Below are 25,529 nucleotides of genomic sequence, written 5' to 3' on the forward strand. Positions count from 1 at the left end.
CTTACAAGCTTATAATAGAACTACCTTAGATCTTTACTTCTTTTTTTTTTTTTTTTTTTTTTTTTCGAGACAGGGTTTCTCTGTATAGCTTTGCGCCTTTCCTGGAACTCACTTGGTAGCCCAGGCTGGCCTCAAACTCACAGAGATCTGCCTGCCTCTGCCTCCCGAGTGCTGGGATTAAAGGTGTGCATCATCACCGCCCGGCCAGATCCTTACTTCTTAAACTTATGTCATGGCCATTTTCTACATGTCTTAAAGAAATTCTATAGATCTATTTTTTCAAACTTATATTCATTCATAAGAACTATTAAGCAAACTCTACAGGGCTACCATTAGCAAATATCTAACTTAGCAAACATCTAAAGATTTCTTAACACTTAGAAGAGAGTTAACATTTTCTAACAAGACAGGATAATTTTCTACTTTTTACCTTTAATTATCATCACTATCTATATTAGAAATATTCTTTTAACTAGACAGGAAGTATGCAAATCATTTCTAAAATCCACAGCTTATCCTTCTGAAAGTTCTTGAGAAACACGAGTTTAATTCTTAAATGGCTCTCTCTTAACTCTGGGATTTAGTGACTTCTGTTGCTAAACATTTCAGATGTTTCATAACAACTCTACTAAGAACTATGTCAGTTTACAGCAAACTCAAAAGAAAGAAAAGAGAAGAAAAAAAAGCCTTGTAAGGAATATTCTGTTTCTGAATTGCTTAGCTGGCAACTCAACAGTCAATTTCCCAACAGGAGAAGATAGTTGTCTAAATTGGAGTGGGGTTCCAGACCTACAGCTTTCAGCAGTTCTGAAAACATTGCTGAAACATTTTAAACTTTTCAGCAGTCTGGAGGTCTCCTTATACTCCTACTGTCCCCAGACTGCAAGATGGAACCTTAATATCAAGAACATTGTTTTAGCTGATTTTTACACTCATCACCAAACTCTGATACAATTTTCTCCTTCTTAATTTTTTAAAGCTATATTTGCCATGAATTCTTTAACAATGCTGATGTTTCTGATAAGTTTTTATTAACCTAATATTTTCACCAAAACTACTACTATTCAAAGGAGTCAAGAACATAGATGTTCTTTCATGAAATATTCTTTCATTAGCTTACTCTGAGGAAGAGCATTTTCATGATTTAGTATTTTCACTTCATTAGTTTTAACTCTTGATGTTATTGTTAACTGTGATATTTAGCATTGATTTCTTATAAGGAACTTTCAGGTAAAGCAACTCTGTTTTAAGAGAGCTAGATTTTCTGAAGTTTGATTCACATCTATAAAGCAGTCATTTCTTTTTGAATGCCTGTTTCCTTGTCTCCTTATTAGATTTGAAAAGGAATCATTCATTGCAGGCTATTTGTTTAAGGGGCAAAGAACTTTATTTGCCTATAAGTTTCTTCATATCTAAAACAATGTTCAGTATATAAACTGCTTTCTCTTGCTTTCTTAAGGATTTTAAAGTGGCTTGTTTGCTCTTATAGGTAGCTTTTTGTCATCTAACTACCATAAAAACTTTGCACAGCTATTAGGGTAAATAAGACATTTTCCCAACAGAGCCCCAAAATCATGAAGCTCCAAGTTCTGTATTCTTACAATTTTTCCTTGGAACTAACATTCAACAAACTCTTTGATGATTTTCCTCCTTCTTATTCTTTTAAAAGCTGTATTTTAAGTTTACTATGAATGGCTCTTCGAGCTGAAAACTTTTTCTGGGGTCACCATCTTTAGTGGAAAAACTACCTTTCCCAGAATGCATTTCTCTTATATCAGTCCATTGTTATAAGCTACCTTATGGGCTTCATTTCCCATAGTTCTTTTCAGGACTGGGAGTCAACTTCTGGTTCTCTTTTACCAGGCTTGCTTTCAAAGTTTTGCCTGGGAGGTTTGAACCAAGCATTTTATGTTTTCAATTATGGGACACTGGGAGATTTCTGTTCACTCAGAGATGGCCTCAACAAGTGTCTCTCCTTTATCAGACACTGGCCCCGAATCAGTACTGCACCTGCCTCATTAGCTCAAATTGAGGTGAGCATTCCTGATAGCAACTTTTCTTGGGGCTTGTGTTTTTCCTTAACCAGTCAGTGAAAAACAAAAGCATTTACAACGGAGCTTTTCCATAGCGCCTTCAGAGAGATTTTCTCCCACCGATAGATCTTTATCTCATTTTACTTGTTTCTTGTCCCCCTGATGCAGAGCTTCAGCTATCTCAGGCTGTGGCTCTGTTCTTCTGCTAGCTACCTCTCGAGGTAGGGGCTTTTTTTTTTTTTTTCTTTCCCCAAATCTGCCTCAAACTCTAGCAGCTTTCTGGGGAGGAATCTGTCCCTTCTGCATTTCTTCTTCAGAGAGTCTTTCTCTCTGACAGTTCCCAGTTTGGTCTCAGTTTATTCCCTCTACCCAAGAAACAGTTTCTGACACTACAGTCATAGCTTTCCCTGCTACTGAAGGTAGGGGCTTTTTGTCTTTTTCTGTTTTCAGGGTCTGTGAGGTTTGTGTTCATAAATAAAGCTTAGCAAGTATGAGACCAAAATGAGCCATCTTAAAAATAAGACCAAAATGCTTTCACCCTAAAACTAAGGCCCAAGATTTCTCCTTTTAGGTACAGGCCATTGTGAGACCAAAATGAGCCATCTTAGAAATAATACCAAAATGCTTTCACCCTAAAATTAAGGCCTAAGATTTCTCCTTTTAGGAATAGGCCATTCGTTACTGAAACCAGTCAGTTCAGATTCCAGAAACTAGGAAGTGTAAAAGTACAGAGTCACAAGATAGTCATGAGGTAATGCCTGCCAGACTATGGAATGTTCACTCCCTGGTTTCCAGGGCAACTGACCACAGAAATGCCCCACCTGAGGGCAGCCAATGAGAAATTGTGGCGGGCAACCACTCCCTTAGAAGTAATTTCTAGAAGTCCCTAGAAGCGAGCCAATCAGAATTATACCTGTACTAGCACCCCCAAATGATGTAACCTTGTGATTTTTCCCTTTAAAAGCTGAGCTTGCAGATAGGTGGGCACTTCCTCCAGCCTCCACTGTGTTGGATGTATTGGACGAAGTCCCTGCCTAGGCTTGTATATCCAGAATGAAACCTTGCTTTTGCATTCTGGCATGCTCGTCTTTGGTGGTCTCTCTGGGGGTCACGATCTGGGCACAACAGCCATGAGTTACAAAAACCAGTCAGTTCAGATTCCAGAAACCAGGAAGTGTAAAAGTACAGAGTCACAAGGTAGTCATGAGGTAATGCCTGCCAGACTATGGAATGTCCTCTCCCTGGTTTCAAGGGTAACTGACCATAAAAATGTCCCCACCTGAGGGCAGCCAATGAGAAATGGTGGCGGGTAACCACTCCCTTAGAAGTAAGATTAAGCCTTGATTTCTAGAAAGCCTCTAGAAGTGAGTCCAATCAGAATTGTACCCGTACTAGCACCCCTAAATGATGTAACCTTGTGGCTTTTGCCTTTAAAAACTGGGGCTTGCAGACAGGCAGGCACTTCCTCCAGCCTCCACTGAGTTGGATGTATTGGACGAAGTCCCTGCCTAGGCTTGTATATCCAGAATGAAACCTTGCTTTTGCATTCCAGCATGCTCATCTTTGGTGGTCTCTCTGGGGGTCACGATCTGGGCACAACAGCAAGGGAGGTTTTTGTTCCCTAAGCTCCTAATAGAACAGGTGTTTTGCCTCATTAGGCATTTCACCTGACCCAGTCCTCCAGTGGCATGTGTTCCTTTGTCCAGGCTCTCAAAGTTCATCTCCAGAGGCACTCACCCCTCGCCTCACCAGGAGTCAGTCCAAACAAAGCTTTTCTCAAGAAGATGCTTTCTCTGATAGAAAAGAACTTTACTCCTTGTTAGTTCTCCGTTCTGCCCTGGCTGGGCTCTGTCCCCAGACAGCGTTCCTGACTTGGCAGCCCAACTGCTGATGCAGTTCAGCTTTACTGCTTTCCCAGAAAGGTCCTTTCTCTGATAGAAAAGCTTTTCTCAGAGAGATTTCTTTTTGAAGCTGTGGACACTGCATAGCCCCACCTAACAACCTCGAACTTGCAGGAAAGCAGGCTACTGTGCTGTTCCAGCCAACTTTAGCAATTTTCCCCTGGGTCCTGCACCTTCCTGTCTCAGCTCTACTCTCCAGGAAGTTATTCACCATTGCAGGAACTCTAGTATCCCTGGAATGCACTCCAAATCACAGATGCTGGCCAGTCGCCTCTTGACCAGTTGTTGGTCAGAAGCGAGGATACAACACTTAATAGAGAGTTTCAGCTCATTGCTTCAGGGGATCTTTGCGTTAGGGCAGTTAGGAGCACCCTTTCATTCCAACAAGTGCTCACTCAGAAACAAACTTATGATGCCTCAGCTCGGCTGTAACTGAAAAGGCTTGGCTTTTTTCTTTTTTCCCTCCTAAACAGTTTCCTGGCCTCTTGGGCTCTTTGTGGCTCTTCACCTGCACTCTCCCGAGCGTTTTTCTCTCAGGGCACTCTGATCCACTCACTGCCTTTTACTAGCTTGAAGAGATGGAGCTTAGAAGAGGTGTTTAGAAATCAAAGCCCTGCCTCTCTTATTGCACGGAGGATTTTTCTGGCTTGAAAGACAGAATTTAGAGAGGTTTTGCTGTCTTATTTTCGCTTAGAGCTAATCACAAGTGATTCCCATACTAATATCTCCAGGGAATTCTAATTTTTGTCCTTCTGAGAGAGAAAGTTGAAGGCTTTAGTTTTTAAGTTTTTTAAAGAGAGCTTTTGGTTTGAGAAAGATTAAGGCTTTTTAGAGAGATTTTACCAAATTTTTCAAGAAAAGCTTTTAGTTTAAGAGAAAAGTTTTTTTTCCTGAGAGAGAAAGACCAACTTTTACCAAAACTTCTAAACTTTAAACTTTTTGGCTTCTTACACCCACATTTTTGCCTCAGGGGAAATCACTTTCTCCTGCCTTAGCATTTCAGCTGTCCCCAGGCCAAAAAGCTTCCATAGGAAACTTTTTTCTTTTTTGCCTGATAAGCTCAAAGAAGAGGTTTTTGGTTTTTTTTTTTTTTTTTTACTACCCATATAGCTCAAAGAAAGATTTTTTTCCCCAGTTTGCGTTCATAGCCCCCAAAGTTAGAAAACTGAAGTTTTTCTGTCTAGTTGCCTAACTTATCTGAAATAATTTTTTTCTACATGATCTTACACTTCTAAGTTTTTTCTACAGTATATTACTACACTATGCCTTTTACTTATTTTTCACAGATAGAAATTGAGAAAGAGATAAAAGATAGAAATCTTGATAGAGATTTTTGGGCTGCAGCATCAGACATCCTTCCAGTCTGGTTTTCCTTTTCTCTTGAGGATAAAACCTCCTGCCTTTATTAATTTCTCTACTTTCACTTCAACACTGGACCAGCTACTTCAACTGTCAGGGCCTTCCTCTCACTTTCACCAAAAACTCTGTATAAAACTAAATATTACTATTATTTTCCTTTGTCTTTAGTCCTTATTCCTTTGTCTTTAATCCCTGTTTCTTTGTCTTTAATCCCTGTTTATGGCACCATTCTTCAGGGTGGCTACCCACCAACCCCACAGTTCCCCAGAGTTTTCTTTTTTTATTTTATAATTTAATTTAATTTTACATATCAGCCACGGATTCCCCTGTCCTCCCCCCTCCCCCCCCCCCCCCCCCCCCACCTTTGCCCATCCCATCCCCCATTTCCATCTCCTCCAGGGCAAAGACTCCCCTGGGGATTCAGCTCAACTTGGTAGATTCAGTCCAGGCAGGTCCAGTCCCCTCCTCCCAGGCTGAGCAAATGTCCCTGCATAGGCCCTGGTTCCAAACAGCCAGCTCATGCACTAAGGACAGGTCCCGGCTCCACTGCCTAGGTGCCTCCCAAACAGTTCAAGCTAATCAACTGTCTCACTTATCCAGAGGGCCTGATCGAGTTGGGGGCTCCTCAGCTATTGGTTCATAGTTCATGTGTTTCCATTTGTTTGGCTATTTGTCCCTGTGCTTTTTCCAAGCTTGGTCTCAACAATTCTCGCTCATACAATCCCTCCTCTTTCTAGCCAATTGGACTCCTGGAGCTCCACCTGGGGCGTGGCCATGGATCTTTGCATTGGCTTCCCTCAGTCATTGGATGAGATTTCTAGCATGACAGTTAGGGTGTTTGGCCATCCCACCACCAGAGTAGGTCAGTTCGGGCTTTCTCTTGACTATTGCCAGTAGCCTATTGTGGAGGTATCTTTGTGGATTTCTGGGGACCTCTCTACCCAGAGTTTTCTTGAGTGAGAGCAGCAGGCTATATTAGATAGAAGGATTTAGATTGTGGAGATAAACAGATAGAAAATAAAGGAAATCCTTGAGAGGGCCTGGAACCTATTCCAACTGGCCCTGTCTGCCTCTCCCTTAGGGTATTTATTTATACAAATGCCAAGAAGTGGAGGAAAAGACCTCCCCCAGCACAGCTAAATGCAGACCATCTCAAACATCAGCACTCAGGTCTGTGGTCTAATCATCCTCTCTATGCAGACCTGCTTGGTAAAGCCACTAGGAACCTAAAAATGGGCTCCCACACACTGGCTGACCTCAAATTTACTATGTAGCCAAGGATGAACTTGAACCTCTGATTCTTCTGCCTCCCCCTCCCCTTACCCTACAGATGGAGCCCTGGAGCATGGTGCTGTAGTGGTTTTTATACAGCATCCATCTCCTGGATGTCATTCTTTTGACTCCAGAATCCGTCTGAGTTCCCACTCTCCTTCAGCATTCCTCTGCACTGTTTGGGCCTCACTTTCCCCTTTTGTTCTGGGAGAGGCTTGTGACCTCTGGAAACATCCTTGTCCATCTTGTATAATATTAGAGGGACCAGCCTTAATATTATACATCCCAGGGGCTCAGGAGAGAGAACTACTAACGGCGAGGACTATTATCAGGAAATATAATCTCAGCACACCGAGTTCTATAGTCCACTTGCTTTAATTCCTCTGGCATAACATCCTTTATACACAGCTTCAGTTCTGTTCTCATGTCTAGCTCCTTTCTTGCCTGATTTCTCTCTATATTTATCTACTGTCCCCTCTAGGTTCTATCTTAATTCCTTCATCTAGTTCTGTCCCTTCTAGGTTCTCATCTATCTAGTTCTTTCCCCTATCAGCTCCTCTCTCGTCTCCTTCTCTCTCATCTGGCTCTTCCTCATCTTGTTCTTCCCCATCTGGCTCTTCCTCATCTTGTTCTTCCCCATCTGGCTCTTCCTCATCTTCCATCTTGTTCCTCTAGTCCTCTCTTCTAGCCCTTCAATCTAGTTCTTCCCCATCTCAGTTCATTCCTCTCAAGTTCTTACCCATCTAGTTCTTCCATTCTCTTTTCTCTTCCTCCTTGACTCCTGGAAGTCTCGGTATATAAAGGGAGGGTCCGAGCTAAATTGTGTAAAGCTATTACTTAACGTCCACCTCTCGTAGGCGGTGTCTCCTTGTGGAATTTACCGTAAATCAGGAGACTTGCATGTGGGCTGTTATCATTGTTAGTCCACCTGGGACTAACAATGGGCGCCCACCTGGGTGGTGTTTCCTGTAGTCCTTGAAAGTGGCCAAGGGAGATAATCTGATTCCAGAGAAAGCCTTTCCTGAGGCTGTTCTCCAAATACCTGGAATGTGTATGTCCAGAGAGTGATCAGTCTACACTGTTAGCCCTTCTTAGGGAAAAGTCAATTGGGAAAGCTATGAAGGCACACATGATTTTCATAACAGAATACAGCTGATATATAACAAGCCAAGTAACACCAAAAATTCCTTGGGATTTGGCTTCAGCTGGAGGAATTCCCTGATCCCTCTAGGTAGTGACTTTGCCATAACCAGCTGAGTTCTTATGATATATTCCTGCGGCCCGCAGCATGTCCACAGACCTAACTCATGGAGCATTAACAAACTTCAGTTTCAGTGGGGAAAATGCAGGGGTCAATTGAGCACCCAAGTGCACCAGGCTGTGCTCTGCCTGTGTACCCAGCCATCTCACTGCAGGGACAGATGGATGAGAATATGCAGTACATTCTCTGGCAGATCCTGTAGAAGCAGCAGTTGCAGGCTTAGGGCCAATGAGGACAGGAATCAGATATTCAATATCCATCCTTCACTTCTGCAAGCAGAAGCCTTGGGGACAAACCACCTCAGGCACAAAGGTGATGAAACTGACTCATAAAGCACTAGAAAGCCAGCCTGGCAATTTACCAATGATGCCCAGATGATCCCACCACCCTATACTCTCTGCTTCCTACGCACTGGCCCTCTGATTCCCATCATTCATTATCTGATAAGACTCCCCATATACCACCTATATTAAAAACATCCTCCCAGGAGTATAAACTCACTGCAAGAGGGATAAATAACTGATATTAGGTGAGGGCAGGGATTGGGCAGGGGCTCCAGAAGAAAGTCTTATTTTCTGGATCCAAAACAGAGTTATGGAAATAAACACTAGTGCAGTGCAATCGGTACAGAAACCAAAGTATGGGGTTGTGGCTCAGGGGTAGATACCCTGCCTTATATGTCCCCCTGAGTGGCTAGAGGCATGCTTTAGGGTTGGAGCCTCTGCCTAGAATCCACCATGATGGGCTAGGGGTGTAGTCAAATGGGATCCTCTACCTATAATCCCCCAGGGAGGGGCTGAGGTCATAGTCAGATGTGAATCCTTATCACATCCCTAAAGACAGTGGTACTTGGGACAATGGAGCCATAGCTGAGGCATATTAAAGCCACTTGCAAACTTTATTCACCTCCTCAGAAAATATATATTCTGAGGTTTAAGAAAGGTCACATGAGCAAATTTATCCTGACTTTAAGCAATATAAAAACACTAGGACAAGCAATATGTTGCAAGATCATGATTTTTTTTTCCATAGAGGCATAAACATTTAATTGAATAACTGCATCAAGAAAGAGTGATTAATTTTAAGTAAATTCACTCCTATCTACTACACCTTGGAGGAGCAAAAAACACACTCTAAGGACAATTCTGTGTTTCTTAAGAAACTGGAGTCACAAGATTTTTGTCTGGTTTTCTTGGCATGTTCTCACAAGCTCTCAGAATTCTCACCTGACTACATTCCTGGACTATGTTCTGTTAAACATGAACCAAAAGCTTATACAAGACCTACTAATCCCAATCTTTGTATGTTTATCTTGTTAACACAGTTCTAACCCTGAGCACCTTTACTCTGGGAACCCTAATTTCTGTTGGTTTTTTTATCATAGAATATTTTGGTGTTCTAATCCATAGGGAAAAACCAAAAACTTAGACTCTCTTCCAATTTAGATTAAATAATTCTTAGACAAAATGGTGTGTGGAAGGGGGTAAGGTGGCATTTTTAGGCAGACAACAGAAAGGTGAGTATTACAACTATCCATGGAATTCACAGCTGGACAGGGAAAGTGTTTTACTTCCTTCAGTTATTTCTTCTTTTCCTGCTAGACAGCAATAAAAAAAGACCTATCCATCATGTCCCATCATAATAAGGAATTTTACAGAAGCAAAGGGAGATATTAATACCTCACAGACATTATCCTATTATTACCCCACCTGCAGGCTACTAGGAGATAGAGCAAAATGTCAATGGCACTTAAGGCTGCCTGGCTATAAATTAAGTTTCGTTAGCTATTACAGATGACCTGTGTAAACATTCTCATCTGAGTACCCTAATAACTGAGTTAGATCAGCTCTTTCTGGGCAGGCAAAAACAATGCCATCAGGATAGGGTTGCCTGGCATAGCCTCAAAAGACCAAACTGGTTTAAATTTTAGTGTTCTGTTTCCACCTTCAAATTGTTGGCATGGTGGGCCAGTGACACCACAGAAGGCTGGAAAACCTATTAAAGTTTTGGCTAAAATTGCGCATCTAAGAGAGGTGTGGGCAATTCTAGGTGTGCCTTATTGAAATTGTTGATACTTGGTGAGGTATTTCCTGTGACATTATTTGTTGGAGGTATGTTATCTGCTTTTTGATTTTAATTTTATAGGGGATTACAGTTAAGAGATTGTGTGACTCTCAGAAGAGATTTTAAACTTTGGAACTTTATTACATTGTTGAGACTGTGATAAACTGTGGGGACTTTTGAAGTTGGACTAAATGCATTTTGCACTATAATATTGTTACAAGCTTATAGGGACTAGGGAGCAAAATATGTTGGTTTGAATGTAATTGGCCCCATCACATAGGAAGATGTTATTATGATGTGTGGCTTTGTTGGAGTAGGTATGACATTGTTGAAGGAAGTATTTCACTGTAGAGGAGAGCTTTGAGGTCTCATATATGTTCAAGTTATGCCTAATGTCTCAGTTTACTTCCAGTTGCCTTGGGATCATGAAGTAGCCAGCACCATGTCTGTCTGCATGCCATCATGCTCCATGCTATGAGTGATAATTGACTGAACCCCTGAAACTGTAAGCCAGCCTCAATTAAAGGTATTCCTTTATAAGAGTTTCCATGGTCTGGGCTGGAGAGATGGCTCAGAGGTTAAGAGCATAGGCTGCTCTTCCAGAGGTCCTGAGTTCAATTCCCAGCAACCACATGGTGGCACACAACCATCTGTAATGAGATGTAGTGCCATCTTATGGTGTGCAGGCATACATGCAGAAAGAACACTGTATACATAATAAATAAATCTTTTTTTTTTTTTTAAAGAGTTTCCATGGTCATGGTGTAGTGTCTCTTCACAGCAATAGAAACCCTAATTAAGCATTAAATCAAGATTAATGGTCCCATGTGCTCAAAGAACTAATAACTTTTATTGGAGTACACCAAGAATTAATCAAACCTTTCCTCTCTACATGTATATTTTTCAGCCAGAAAAATAACAAGCCAGTTATTCAGAGTCACACCAATTATTTCAGCACTTTTGTTCTATTTGAACTAGTGCAACAGCAGTAATTAGGTTTCTAGATGGAAATTCACTTGTTTGTCCAAATTCTTTATAGTCCTAGACTTTGGACATCCCAAAATTATTTATCTGGACGTTTTGATCACCTAAAGTTGATTATCTAACTAATCAATAAAAATACCAAATACAGACAAATTTAGACTTATGAACCTCCTTCCTGCAAAACACTTTTTCTCTGCTGTGGGTATACCAGCTTGCCAAGTGCACAATACATTCTGATTCTTACAGAGGTCCCTATGCATTTGCAACTTCCCACCAAAACACTAGGCTCTATTAGGACACACATTCATTTGTCTTTTTCTCCTTGCTGACCTGCATGACTGTATTCCCAGCACTGGATGGCACAGGCAGTTCTTGGTGTTCAAAGCAATTCTCACTGACACTGTACAAGGAAAGTCTAATAATGTGCTGGACTGTTTGTTCTCAACTTGATATAGGCTAAAATCATCTGAGAAGAGAAAACCTCAATTGAGGAAATGCCTCTATAAGATCAGTTTGTAAACTGGACTGTAAGGCATTTTCTTCATTAGTGATTGATGGGGGAGGGCCCAGCTTATTGTAAGTGGGTCCAACCTAAAGGCCAGTGGACCTAGGTTGTATATAAAATAGGCTAGGCAAGCCACGGAGAACCATAAAGTAAGCATCACTCATCCATGGCCTCTGCATCAACTTCTTCCTCCAGGTTCTTGCCCTGTGTGAGTTCCTGTTCTGAATTCCTTTGATGATAAAGAGTGATATGGAAGTACAAGCCAAATAAACTGTTTTCTTCCCAATTCATGTGAGGTTGTGGTGTTTCATCAGAGCAATAAAAAAACAAAACAAAACAAAACAAAACAAAACTAAGACACCTACCAGACATCTTGCTCTAAAAACAAAGAAATAACCATTTGTCAAAATTTGAATATAATTCTTAATGACTGGGGGACATTGAGAAACAGAAGAAAATACAGATTATAGTAGTGATCTCTGTAAAAAATAAGATAGAAAAGGTGATACTGTGTTATTTGAAAGAGAATGGACCCACATAGGCACATGCATTTTAATACTTACTCATCATGGAGTGCTGCCTCTAAGAAGGGATTAGCATTCCTTGGGTATATGCTCTAGAGTGGTATAGCTAGATCCTTAGGAAGATTGATTCCCAGTTTTCTGGGAAACTGCAATATTGATTTCCAAAGTGGCTGTAAAAGTTTGCACTCCTACAAACAGTGGAGGGGTATCCCCTTGTTACACATCCTCTCCAACATAAGCTGTTATCAGTGATTTTTATCTTAGCCATTCTGACAGGTGTAAGATGGTATCTGAGAGTCATTTTGATTTGCATTTCCCTGATGATTAAGGATGTTGAGCAATTCCATAAATGTCTTTCAGTCATTCTTCTGTTGAGAATTCTTTGTTCAGCACTGTAACCCATTTTTAATTAGATTGTTTGATATTTTAATGTTTAGTTTCTTGAATTCTTTATATATTTTGGAGATCAGCCCTCTGTCAGATGTGGGAATGGTGAAGATTTTTCCCATTCTGTAGGTTGTCATTTTGTCTTATTGACCGTGTCCTTTGCCTTATAAAAGCTTCTCAGCTTCAGGAGGTCCCATTTATTAATTGTTGCTCTCAGTGTCTGTGCTACTGATGTTATATTTAGGAAGTGGTCTCCTACTTCCTGCTTTCTCTTCTATCAGGTTTCATGTAACTGGATTTATGTTAAGGTCTTTGATCCACTTGGACTTGAGTTTTCCATATGGTAATAGATATGAATCTATATTCAATCTTCTACATGTTGACATCCAGTTATGCCAGCACCATTTGTGAGTGAGGTAACCCAGACTCGGAAGAACAAACATGGTATGTACTCACTCATAAGTGGATACTAGATGTAAAGCAAAGGATGACCAGACTACAACCCACAGCTCCAAAGAAGCTAGCTAACAAGGAGGACCCTAAGATGGACACATTGATCACACTGGGAAGGGAAAATAGATGAGATCTTCTTGAGTAAACTGAGGATGGGGGTAATGGAGGGTAGGGGATGGGGGATAAGAACATAAGCAAGCAGGATGGTCATGCTAGGGAAGGGATGGAGTCGGAGAACAATGAAAGAGATACCATGGTAGAGGGAGACATCATGGGGATAGGAAAAAACCTGGTGCTAGGGAAGTTTCTAGAAATCCACAAAGATGACCCCAGCTTTGACTACTAGCAATAGTGGAGAGGGTGCCTGAGTTGGCTGGCCCCAGTAATCAGATCAGTGAATACCTTAACTGTCATCATAGAGCCTTCATCCAGTAACTGATGGAAGCAGATGCAGAGATCCACAGCCAAGCACCAGGCTGAGCTCCAAGAGTCCAGTGAAAGAGATGGAACAGGGATTCTATGAGGAAGGGGCATCAAGATCATAATGGGGAAACCTATGAAGACAACTGAACCAAGGTAGTGGGAACTCATGACATTTAGACCAACAGCTGTGGAGCCTCCATGGGACTGGACTAGGCCCTCTTCATAAGTGAGACAGTTGTGTAGTTTGATCTGCTTAAGGGGCCACCTGGCAGTAGGATCAGGATCCATCTCTGGTGCATGACCTGGCTTTTTGGAGCCCACTACCTATGGTGGGACACCTTGCACAGCCTTGATGCAGGGGGAGGGGCTTGGACCAACATCAACAGAATGTACCAGGTTTTGCTGACTCTCCATGAGAGGCCTTACTCTTTGGAGAAGGAGGTATGGGATGGTTTACAGGAGAGACTGGGAGGAGTGGGAGGAAGGATGAGAAGGAGATCTGTGGTTGGTATGTAAAATGAATAACAATTTCTTAATAAAGATAAAAAGGTATGTTTATTACATTTTATTTGTGTGTGTATGTATCTGCAGTAAGGTGCACACATGCCCCAGTACACAGGCAGCAGTCGGGGAGAACTTGAGAATTGGTTTTCTCCTTCCATCATGTAGGTAGCAAACTTAGGTCAGTAGGGTTGGCAGCAAGCCACACATTGGCTTGTCCAACTTCCTGACTCTAACTGTACTTTTTGAGAAATATGGGAGTATATATTTGCAGTATATATCTAAGTATGACAGTTATATTTATGAGTGTAGAGCATGTGTGATGTGTGTGTCTGCAGGGCATGTGTGTGTTTAGAGAAGTCTTAATGGCTCTTCGGTTTGTAGGAGTGGCAGAGGTATTGTGAAGAGGAATATTGAATGAGAATGGGCATCATGATGGAACTAGGAGATATGGTGCTTACCTGAATGGCATACATGAGATGGTTGCTATATAAAAACCATTACAGCACCATTCTCCCAGGACTTTTCCTATGAGAACAGGGGAGGAGAAGTCAAAGGGATCAGAGGTTGAAGATCATCCTTGTCTGCACCATCAGTTTGAGGTCAGTCTGGCCACAGAAGTCCTTTCTTAAAAAGAAGGATGAGGAGGGAATGAGAAGAAGGCAAGGAAAAAGGAGGAGGTGAATGGAAAGGGAAGTGGAGGGTAGGAGAGATGTGACTCATCTACAGCAAGACACACCCACACCACACCTCTGAACCTGAGTCAAAACATCATGGTCAGTGGTCACTGACGCCTGAGACAGGTCACTACTGACTGAGGGGCCTTTTCTGGCCTGGATCCTACTGTCACTGTCTGTATCCTGTCTTCTCTATCTCTGGCTCCTATCACCCACACTCACATGCACAGAACTATCCTCTGTAGTGACACTGTCACTTGGCCACTCAGCACATGCTTCTCCTCAGAGTTGTCCAGGGCAGCCTGCTGTGCCTTCAGGGCCTCCAGCAGCATGAAGACTTCTCTGGACAGGTCTGTAATCTACAGGTGACCTGGATTCCATGAGCAGCCACCAAGAGCCAAACATGGACCAGGAACCTTCACTGGACAGCTTGTTACAGGGTCACAGATTGAGGACAGTGGATGAGCTAACAAAGAACTTGTATTGTTTACCCCAGAGGATGAAGACATTCCTCTTACTTTTAAATGTTTGAGAATGAAATAATCCAAGGGAAGATTTATTTTGTGACCCTTGAAGTGATTCTAAATAGCATTTGATGTTTATCCATAATGTTATATTGGCACATGGCCCTGTTTGCTCACAGCAAACAGAAACTAGACACTGTGTGATCTACAGGTAAGCAAATAATTTGTCTTTTTAGTCCTTCATAGGAAAACACCCAGCCTCGCCTGCAATTAGGGTCTCTGTTGGCCAATCTGAGGGAATGTTAGAGTCTCAAACAGGCTGCCCCTGCCTAGTTACCCAGCAACCCTACTTGGTTTTCAGTCTTATGGGATGCCCAAGGTTGACCTGTGACCTCCACACATGCACATGCACACAAAGAGCCCACAAAAAGATACAATTAGGGGACAATGAGTTGCTCAAGGGGTTAAGGCACTTGGGGCCAAGCCTCTCTACTTGAGTTCAATTCCTGGGACTCATGTTGTTTACAGAGAAAACAGATGCAGGCAAGTCATCCTCTGACTTTCCACACATGCATATCACAACCTCTAGCTGAAGAAATACATATAATTTAAAAATCTTTTAAAAGTCACAGGTGGGAGATTTGGGTTCAAATCCTGGCTTACGATCCATTTAGTGGCTATGTGACCTTGTGTGCCTGGATTTACCTTTACTCCTGTTACTTCAAGTGGGGATAATTAGAGAGAGAGCAATAGAAGTGCTGCTGTGGGATGGTCTGTATGTCAAATTGCTCTGATTGGTCAATAAATAAAAACTCATTGGCAGTGGCAGCAGGAAGTAGGTGGACAAGGAGAGAGGAGAATTCGGAAGCAGAAGGCTGAGGCAGAGAGACACTGCCAGCTGCACCATGACAGCAGCATGTGAAACACGGTAAGCCACAGCCACGTGCAAGTATAGATTATGAAATGACTAATTAAGCTGTAAGAACAGTTAGCAAGAAGCCTGCCACGCCATACAGTTTGTATGCAATATAAGTCTCTGTGTTTACTTGTTGGGTCTGAGCGGTGTGGACTGGGGGTGACAAGATTTGTCCTGACTGTGGCAAGCAGAAACTCTAGCTACAAAGTGCCACACTTTTTACCACAGTTACAATGACCAGTTGGAGCATCAACAAACAGAGTGGCTCTAGCTGAAACTCTCTTACTTCTCTATGTCTCAGTTTCCCATGTGAGAAATAGGCTGCTTTCACAAGACCTTGCCAGCTCGGAGGCTCTTCAGTTCTTGACAATAAAAGGAGGGAACCCTCCTTTTTGTCCTTATTTTCCTGGGTCTCTTGGGCACAGCTCTGGGCCTCTGTACAAAAACCCCAGACTGCCGTTTGGCCATGGCCACCTGGGCCTTGGTCATGTGCCTCTTGCTCTTCATTAATAGTACCTCATGCTGCACCTGTTGCCCAACCCAAATGAGGCTCTAGGGACACTTAGACTCCCCAAGAAGTTAGGGCTGTGCAGCTGGTCCCACCCAACCAAGCTGAGCTTATGGCATTCTACCTCAGGGAGGTTTTCAATTCCCACCTGAACCCAGGAACATTCTGGTCCTGCCATGCAGCTCTGCCACTAGCTGTGTGTCTCTGAACAGGTAATTAATCCTCTCTCTGTCCTAGCTTCCTCACTTGGTGGTGCGCCTATGATCCAGATATTTAGGAGGCTGAGGCAAGAGAATCAGTAGATTGAGAGCTGTAGTGTGAGTTCAAGGGCAGCCCAGACAATTGAGAGAGATTCTGCCTCAAAATACACACATATAATCCCTTGTCATGAAGTATTTTGTTTTTGTTTGTTTGCCTTTTGTTGGTTTGTTGGCTGTGGGATGACTCTGCCCTAACAGGCCTGAGGCCAGCTGGCCCAAACCTGTAATAAGATATTCCCTAAGAGCCAACCTGGGTCTGCCTAAGGGCCTTAGCAACAGCAGCTGAGACATGATTTGAGATGACGTAGACCAATGAGAGGCAGCCATGTACACTAGCAGATGCGTATTCATTGGACCTTCCCCTAGGGCATGGTGGAGGGTATAAGGCTTGCCTCTTCCTGAATAAACTGAGCTTATAGTTTCATTGTCCTCCCAGAGTCTGTGTTGTTGACTCTACATCTAATCGCCCCCTCCCGCAAAGGGAACAGCACAGGACCCTGCCACAACTGGTGCCCAAAGAGGGACTTGTTTGTCTCCCTTTCCTCATATGCAGCACTGGTTGAGCACCCCCTTGAGCGGTGTACCTCAGTGAGTAAGTAGGTCCTATATTGTGTACATTCAGTCCCTTTGGCAGGTAAGCACTGGGATGTCCCCCCCCTTTCTTCTTGTAGTTTGTCTTGTTTGTGAGTCTGTCTGTATGGTAGGTGGTACATACTTTTGTTCAGGCTAGCTGGGTGTTTCCATATAAGGGTTGGACCATCAGGAAATAGAGCCATGGTCTCTGCTGTCTATCACACCTTCTACTGCTGTGGGAAATTTCCTGCCTCACTGTAAAGTGGCCCCTATTGGAGCTCTCAAGTCCCTCCTAAACAGCCAGGGGCTCTGGGCTACAACATCAAACTAGAAAGGTTTTGGATGGAGGCTGTGGTGCTTGCTCCATGGATCTCTTCAGAGAACATATGGGAACCTGATCTTTGGATAAGAGTTCTGTTCCTGGCCAGAAAAAGGGAAGTGGCCTTGGGAGTAACCCTCCAGTTGCTTTTTATGCCCATTTTATTGGCTGTAATTGCTGGCCTGAAGTCCTCCTCTACTGAGGAGATCATTAAGGCCCACAATAAAGACAGAGGATCTTTGGAAATAAGCACTGCCAGGAACAATGTAACACCAGGTCGGGCGGTCGTGGCGCACGTCTTTAATCCCAGCACTCGGGAGGTAGAGGCAGGTGGATCTCTGTGAGTTTGAGGCCAGCCTGGGCTACCAAGTGAGTTCCAGGAAAGGCACAAAGCTACACAGAGAAACCCTGTCTCGAAAAACCAAAACAACAACAACAACAACAATGTAACACCAACTGCTCCATCACCTTCATTCCATCCATGACTGGTATTTCCTCCACCTCTGCTGACAAGGAGATGGATGAGAATAGGTGTGAAGTAAAGGAAAATGATGGAAAGAGGGAGGAAATGACTTCAGCAGCACCCAAGCCTACACCAGCAGTCCCTCTCTCTGCTCCCCCATACTTTGATTGGCTGCCACCCCCCACTGCAGTATCCATGGAATGATTTACCTCGATGTTTGCCTGCTGAATCAGCTGCTACCTCTCAGCCTATTCCACCTATGGTACCACAAGTGCCCACCATGGCATTTCCAGTTAATGTGGGCCCCAATGTGGCCAACCAGCCAGGGATACCTACCCCTCATACAGACCTGTCTTTGGTCCATAAGGCTGCTAATGAATTGGGTCATGACTCGCTGTATTTTGAGCAAATCCTACGGTAATGGGCAATACATTTACACACTTATTATGACTGACACCATTTAATGAAGGCTGTTTTGGAGCCTGTGGTCTTCCTTAACTGGTGTGCTGCCTATGATGGCCAGGCTGAGGCTCAGGCTTGTTTTAATATATAGTACAACATTGTGTTTCTCTTGAGAAGCTCATGGGCCAAGTATCATATGTTAACTCTGTCACACAAGCTCAAATTGGACAACATGCTTATTTCCAATAGGTCTCAGAATTGGCCTTCAAGGCACTTAAGTCTTGCACTTCTCATGACCCATCTGTGTACTTTTGAAACCTCATCCAGCAACCAGGGGAGTTGTTTACTGACTTCCTTGTGCAGGTTAATGAAGCAGTGGAGCAGAGGGTGGATCCTGGCCCTACTCAGGAGATGCTGATTAAACAATTGACATGGGAAGGGCTTAATGCTCCCACCTGCAATGCAGTAGCTGTCATCTTGCAATGAGGACATTCATAGATGGGTAATAGCTAGAGATCTTGATCCAAACAGCAGCCCAATTGCTGCCCTCGCAGCCTCCCTTAATACCCTCCTTGTTGATAAACAGAATGGGGAAGAAACACAAGTTGCCCCTCTGATTGAACATGCTGGGGATGAGGCAGACCTTGTCATCTTAGGAGGGACTGCCCCTAGGCTAAGCCTAAGACTATATGTCCAAAATATAATAAAGGATTCTATTGGGCCAAGGACTGCCACTCCCAATCAGAGGAGACCAAGATTCCCTTGAACTCAGGTGGGTGCTACTCAGCCCCACAAATAGGAGGAGGCTCTGAAAACCCAAAGATCTTTTGGACACTGCCCATCTTCCCTCACTCACCTATCATAACCATCTTGGATGGGCAGCCTTTTAAAGGGTTGGTGGATATGAGTGTGGATGCCACCATTTTTTTTAAAGATTTATTTATTTATTATGTATACAGCATGTATAACCAGAAGAGGGCACCAGACCTTATTACAGGTGGTTGTGAGCCACCATGTGGTTGCTGGGAATTGAACTCAGGACCTCTAGAAGAGCAGTCAGTACTCTTAACCTCTAAGCCATTTCCCCGGCCCCTGGATGCCACCATTTTAACTGAGGCAAAAGCACTCCATTTCCCACAGTGGAAATTTAAACCTGGCCCCCCAATTAGTAGAGTTGGGGGTTCAAAAAGATTCCAAGATAACCACCCACCCAGTCCATTGGAAGGAACTTGGCAATTGAGGAGCCATTCACCCTATCATCTCTACTGTGCCTAGAAACTTGTGGGTCAGAGATATCTTGGAGGATATGAGGGCTGTCCTTACAACAGATGGTAGGTACTTCTTTGATGATACTGTTGTCCATGAAAAAATAGACCTTGCTGGCCAAGACCTGAAGCACAACCCCCAGTTCTATGGGCCACTATCCTCTCAAAGTCCAGTGCTACTTAATCAATCAGATCCTATTCCAATTAATTGGCTTTCTAACCAATATGTATGAGTGGAATAGTGGTCTATTATTGAGCCTATTTTACCGATATTAAAACAGCTGGTGGAGGAATAATTATGTATTGGACATATAGAACCATCTACCAGCAGGCATAATACTCTAATATTTGTTATTCCAAAAAGGTCAGGAAAGCATCATCTATTGCAAATCCTTCATGTAGTCAATGACCAGATGGAAAAAGTGGGCTTGGTGCAACCAGGCCTGCCACACCCAGCACAATTCCTCCTTCCCATTATATCACAATATTAGATATCAAGGACTGCTTTTTCCAGATTCCCCTACCACAGCAAGACAAGGGTCACTTTGCCTTTACACTCTGGGAGCCAAACATGCACAAACCAGCAAAAAGATATCAAAGGACAGTCCTCCCACAGGGAATGAAAAACAGCCCCTCGATATGTCAGTTATATGTTGCTCAAGCTCTAGTTAATGTTCCTAAGGATATTATGTTAATACATTATTATGGATAATTTGCTATTGGCATCCCCTGATTCAGCTTATTTACAACAAATTGTTAAATCAATAATACAAGACTTGGCTTCCTTAAAGTTAATTGTGACAACAGATAAGATCCAAATAGTACCTCCATTTTCATTCTTGGCCTTTGTTATTGCTAAGGATGTCCACCTGTTGTCCTTCAAATTAGATATAAAAGACAGATACTCCCTTTTGGAACTACAACAATTATGTGGGACAATAAATTGGCTTAAACCCTTCCTACCTATTCCAGAACAGGAAATGAGGGAACTGTTCTCACTTTTAGAGAGCCCTACATGCCCCTCACAGAATGTCAAGCTCACTACCAATGAGAGGGGAAAAATATATATATATACCCTGAAGGTCAAGAAAGGTCACATGAGCAAAGTTCTCATGTGTTCAAGCTACATACAATCACAAGGATACACCAGACATAAAAAACACATTTCTCCATAAAATGGGTAGTTTAAACATTTAATTGAATATCAGCAAGCAATTATAAGTAATCTGAAGTAAACTCACTTCTGTATGCTACACTTTAGAGGAGCACAAAAACCCATTCCAAGAACAATTTCATGTTTTGAAGAAACTGAGGTCACAACAGTCTTGTTTTGTTTTCTTGGAATGTTTGCACAAGCACTCAGAATTCTCCTTAAATGACTCCATGATTAGACTCTGTTCCACCAGCTCCTCCTTTTTTATTTTTTAAAATCAGGATATCCACAGTGGCTTTCATTTGAGATGTTGTAGATAAAGCTATTTGTCATTTGATACATGAGTAAACATAATAAACAGTATTAGAAGAGTTAAAGCATTGTATGTAATACTCTGTAACCAAAAAACAGGGATTTAAACTATGTTGAGTACTATTGGTTACATATATAGTCAGTTTTGGAGAATGTTCCATGAGGTACTAAGAAGGTACATTCTTTTGTGTTTTGGTGAAATGTGCTGTGGATATTTGTTAGGTCCATTTGAGTCATAATGTCTGTTTGTTCTGTAATTTTTCTGTTTAGTATCTGTCTAGACCACCTGTCTACTGGTGAGAGTGGGTTAGTGAAGTCTTCTACTGTTAATGTGTGGTGTTCAATAAATGATTTACTCTTTAGTAATGTTTCTTTTACAAATGTGGATCCCCTTGCATTTGGGACATAGATGTTGAGAATTGAGATGCCTTCTTAGTGGATTTTTTCATTTGATGAATATTAAGTGTTCCCAATCTATTTTGATTAATTTTGGCTGAAAGTCTTTATTATTAGATATTATTATGGCTACACTAGCTTGCTATTTGGGTGCATTTGTTTGGAAAATGTTCTCCAACCCCTTACTCTGAGGTAATGTCTATCTTTCATGGTAATGTGTGTTTCTTGTATGCAGCAAAATGATGGATCCTCTTTTCACATCCATTCTGTTACCTTGTGTCTTTTTATTGGGGAATTGAGTCCATTGATACTGAGAAATATGAATGACCAGTAATTGTTAATTCCTGTTATTCTGATGTTGCTGGTGGTGGTGGTGGTGGTGGTGGTGGTGGTGTGTTTCCTTTATTTTGGTTTTAATGGTGTGAAATCATTTATGTCCTGTGTTTTCTCTGATGTAGTTAACCTTGTGTTGGAGTTTCAATTCTAGTATCTTCTATAGGGCTGGATTTGTGGATGGATATTGTTTAAATTTTTTTTTTCATGGAATATCTTGTGTTATCCATCTATGGTGATTGAAAGTTTTGCTGGGCATAGTAGTCTGGGCTGGCATCTATGATCTCTTAGGGACTGCAAACATCTTTCCAGGCCCTTTTGGCTCTTAGGGTCTCTATTGAGAAATCAGGTGCAATTCTAATAGGCCTGACTTTATGTGTTAGTTGGCCTTTTTCTCTCAAAGCCTTTAATATTTTTTCCTTGTTCTGTACCTTTAGTGTTTTGATTATGACATGGCGGGGGACTTCCTTTTCTCGTTCAATCTATTTGGTGTTCTGTAAGCTTCCTGTACATCTATAGCATCTTTTCCTTTAGGTAAGGGAAATTTTCTTCTATGATTTTGTTAAAAATATTTTCTGGACCTTTGAGCTGGGATTCTTCTCCTATGTCTATTCCTATTTTTTTTAGGTTTGGTCTTTTCATAGTATTCTAGATTTCCTGGATGTTTTGTGTTAAGAATGTTTTAGATTTAACATTTTCTTTGGGCTGATATATCAATATCTTCTATGTCTGAGATTCTCTCTTCTACCTCTTGTATTCTGTTGGTGATGATTATGTCAGTAGTTACATCTACTTACCTAGATTTTCCATCTCCAGGATTCCCTCAGTTTGTGTTTTCTTTAATTCTATTTCCATTTTCAAGTCTTATTTCAAGTTTTATTCATTTTCATCACCTGTTTGCATTTTCCTGGATTTCTTCAAGGGATGTATTAATATCTTCTTTAAGAGTCTCTATCATCTTCTGAAGATTGTATTTAAGGTCATTTTCTTGTGCTTCAGTTGTATTGGAATATCCAGAGCTTGCTGTGGTAGGATAGCTGGACTTTGGTGGTACCATATTACCCTGACTATTTTTAATTTTGTTAAGCTGCCTCTAGTCATATGGGTTTGTAGTTATTATCAGTTTAGGTGTTGATTTCTGATTTGATTAGATGGGTATTTTTTTGGATGTTTTCCCTTCAATTTCTGTTTCCTCTCTGGTCTCCTGGCCTGAGTAGACTGTGGTTCTGGTGACCAGCAAGTCTTCAGGTCCAGTGGGGTGTCTCCACTGAGGTTTTTCTATCTTGCATGACATCTGGGGTTTTGGGTGCCTATGTTGCCTCTGGGGTTCCTAGTAATGTATGAACTCCAATAGAGCATAAGTTTTCTGCCAAAATTGTTGGCTGGAATATGAAGCCCCGGAAAGGGGGTTACTAGCATGGCCTCCAGTAAAGCAGAACTCTTCTGCCAGAGTTAGTGGTCCAGTATATGGAACCCAAGGGAGGGGAGGTTGTTGGGTGTTATCTGGACTATGAATCCGTCCCAGTCATTGAATGAGCCATCGATAGAAAACGTTTCTGCCTGTGGAATGGGAAAAGATTGGACAATTTTTGTAATCACAAATTCAGGTCATATGAGAAACCCCCCTATCTTGCCATAGTAATCTGTAAGTGATATAAAAGTTCATACAGTTCTTTAACACACTTAAATACTGATTGGTAGCTAAGGATAATATAATACAGCAACAATCAAATCCATATACTTGTGGGTAACAGGTGCTGCCCTGATTTACTAATTGTACAAGAAGAGTAGGGAAAGCTGGTAGCATTTTCTACTTCTTACGTTGTAATAAATCCATTCCAAAGATTTATACTTGTGAAAATATCTGTAGGTGACAATTTAGTGTAGTAAATAAGTACTTCTGAAGGAAACAAAGGATCCACAGGATATACAAATGCCTTTTTGGTCTGGATTCAAATTGTTGTAGTTATTTTTTGTCTCTCAAGATAATATGTGAGGTCAGTCCAATGCCATCTCTCCTAGTGTTTTAAATGGATTGATTAGTGCATAATTAGCTGTGAAACATTTTGATTTCACTGAAGTTGCACTAGAAATGTCAATCATACCTCATGAAGCCCAGAAGGAATTTATAAATTAAGTCAACATTTTCATAGGCTCTCCTAAGTCTTCATAAAAGTGGAGACAATTCAAGATTAGATTTATTAGTAAATTACTTACCCAATGCCTCAGGGTCATTTTTGGAAAATGGAAGATATGTATGTAAAGGAGGATATGGTGAGAGACCTGAATGAGCTGTTCTCAGTATACATATAGGTGATGCTATTTTAACTTTTGATTTTGCCTGAACAAGGCAAATCACCTTTTTGCCTCTTTTACCAATTTTAAAGTTGGATCATAAAGTTTATATTCATTCAAGGAATTTGCTATCACTCTTCATGATTAATATCCTCATTATCTTCCTTAGTTAGTGTGATAACAACTTTGTTAATAACCAAAGGACTTAAAATTGAACAAGGAATGTTTCCTTGTTTATATGCCCTTTCAATAGTTTTGGGCTCTGTCCCATACTTCATCTAAATTTTCTTATTCTGGAAATCAGGAGTTATAATAATAATCAATTTACAAGGAATATAATATTTGTAATTTTAATACAGTACTCCTCCTTACTTTAAAAAAAAAAAACGAAGTAGCTCAACACAAGCCAAAGCCTTCTCTTGTTTCTGTACCATCATTCTCACTCACCTCCTTCTCTGAGGGTCATCAATCTCTTAACTTGTAGCTGACTTCCAGTTTCTGTTCAAGTGCTACTTTTCACCACTCTGGGGGTAATGGCCCCTGGCAGAATAGAGTCAATAAATGAGGAGGACTAAAGTATCATACAATAGCCAACTTTATTCAGTGCCTCAGACAATTTATACTTTGTGGGTTAGGAAAGGACACATGAGTGGAGTTCTCATGAGTTCAAGCTGTATACATTGTATGGGACAAAAACATGTTTTCCCATACAGTCATCCAAAGGATAGTTCACACATTCAATTGAATAACAGCAGCATCAATACGAAGTAATCTGAAGTCAACTCACTTCTCTGCTATACCTGGGAGGAACATAAACCCATATTCCAAGAACAATCCCATGGTTTGAAGAATCTGAGGTTACAAGATTATTGTCCTGCTTTATTGCAGTGTTAAGAAAAACATTCAGAATTCCCCTCAAATGACTCCTTTCTAGGACCATGTTCTGACAATACACCTAAATTAAATTTATTTTGATTTTAGAAAACAAAAATGTAACATATACAAAGAAAGCTATTTTTAAAATATGGAGTCACACACACACACACACACACACACACACACACACACACACACACACACACCTTTTGCATACCTGGTGCCCAGAGAAGCCAGAAGTGTAACAGATATCCAGGACAAGGCTTTGTAAGTGGTTTTGAGCTGTCTGATGTGGATGCTAGGAACAAAACTTGGGTACCAAACAGTAGCAGTACAATTGAGTCAAATCCCCAATAAAGATGTGCCATTACTCTTTCTGTCTTCTATCACTTGGAGGTGATGAAATTCCATGATATTTGGTCATTGAAGGATTGAATGGATTTCTACTCCTCTTTGAATGGACTCTGAACATTGCTTCTTATTGCAATTGTTAACACAGTTCTCTTGATGTAAATAAAGATAACAAAAGATTTAGTTGAGTAGAGATGAGTTCAGATTGTTAGGGAAAGTTCCATAATGTGATATATTCTTTTTTATAATTAATTCATTTTTATTTTACATGCATATATGCTTTTTTTATATATATGTTT

The 25,529-nt window shown here is 41.5% G+C and overlaps 1 pseudogene; it reads right to left on the minus strand.

Moving 5' to 3' along the window:
• Nucleotides 1-25,529, minus strand: part of LOC114684911 — a 278,504-nt pseudogene that overhangs the window by 27,293 nt on the left and 225,682 nt on the right.

This window comes from Peromyscus leucopus, chromosome 22, assembly GCF_004664715.2.
Source record: "Peromyscus leucopus breed LL Stock chromosome 22, UCI_PerLeu_2.1, whole genome shotgun sequence".
Lineage (NCBI taxonomy): Eukaryota > Metazoa > Chordata > Mammalia > Rodentia > Cricetidae > Peromyscus > Peromyscus leucopus.